This window comes from Lytechinus variegatus, chromosome 2 (assembly GCF_018143015.1).
Source record: "Lytechinus variegatus isolate NC3 chromosome 2, Lvar_3.0, whole genome shotgun sequence".
In the NCBI taxonomy this organism is placed as follows: domain Eukaryota; kingdom Metazoa; phylum Echinodermata; class Echinoidea; order Temnopleuroida; family Toxopneustidae; genus Lytechinus; species Lytechinus variegatus.
In genome coordinates, this window is record NC_054741.1 from 24499100 (window position 1) to 24500498 (window position 1399).

A 1399-nucleotide genomic window follows, 5' to 3' on the forward strand; every position below is an offset into this window, starting at 1 on the left:
GCACAGTTTATCTATTATCATCTGCGTCATGTACTTCACACGGCGCGCCCCAGCCGTTTCTGCGAACAATGTAAATGCAATCTGTTTTCTAAAACACACATTTTAATTTTAGAGCTAAAAAGGTCTGTCTGTAAAGCCTATGTTTATGTGTCAAAGGGTATTTCGGAAGAGCTTGGCCGATGGCCGACATCCATCTCTCGGGGAATTTTAGGTGGAATTTTATAATTTCAATTAGACTAATAAAATACATAGAACTATTTCATCCACTGGCTTTCACATTAAAAATTGCACTCGTGGACATGATATGTATTAAAACATTATATACTAGATCCAGAGGGAAGGGGGACTTCGGCTCATCATCCAGCCAAAAAAAAAAAAAAAAAAAGGGAAAGAAGGAGAGAGAGAGAGAATTAGGAATTTTGGAGAGGGAAAAGAAAAGGAAGAATTTCGAAGAAAAGGAAGGGAAGAGGGGAAAGGGAAAGAAATGGATGAGGAAAAAAGTAAAAGAAGGAAAAGGGATAGAGAAATAAAAGGAAAGGAAAGGGGGAAGAGCAATCAGTTTCGGGGTGCAGTCCGGGGTGCAGTCCTTCAGTATTTTAAGTTGATGTATTTGCATTTAAGTTGATGACCTATATACTCAGAAATTATGTTAGTATGTGCATATGTGGGTGGATGTGGTTGTGTGTTGGGTATGTGTATATGTGTGTGTTTGTAATAGTTTTCCATTTTATTTTTAGCATCTTAACCTCATCATATATATATATATTTTCTCTCCTTTTGTATTTTGTAGATTAGTATATCCTTATGTTTAAATCATATAAAATACAGGGCCCTACTCACAAGCTTTAAAAGGGGTCCTAAAACCAATTCAAGTTTCATTTATTTCTCCTCAAGAGATCAAGATAAAAATACATTAAAAAATAGAATACAAAATGTGAATACAATGAATATCAAATTTAAAGAAAGAGAGGAAGGCAATGGCCAAAAAGGAAGAACTTGTGTGAGGCCAACCAATAACAAAATTGTACTTAAAGAAATATTAAAAACATCATATAATCACCAATTCAATGAGAAAAACCCAAAAAAACATAACAAACAAACACCTAACTAAACCTTAACTAAATGAGAATGGGGGGGGGGGGGAGAGAATTCGTCTATGCTATAATCTAATTCAATTCAATTCAATTCAAATTTATTTTCATTCTTCAAAATGATACAAATAAGTACAAAATAGATTGATTCAATTTAAATAAACAATAGCATGAACAAAATTCAATATTGGAAGAAAAAAAAATACATATTTGAAAGTAATCTAAATATAAATTAACATACATGTCAAATTAAATCAATATAATCAATATCATTAGATATAATTGAATCAACGCAATTATATATCATA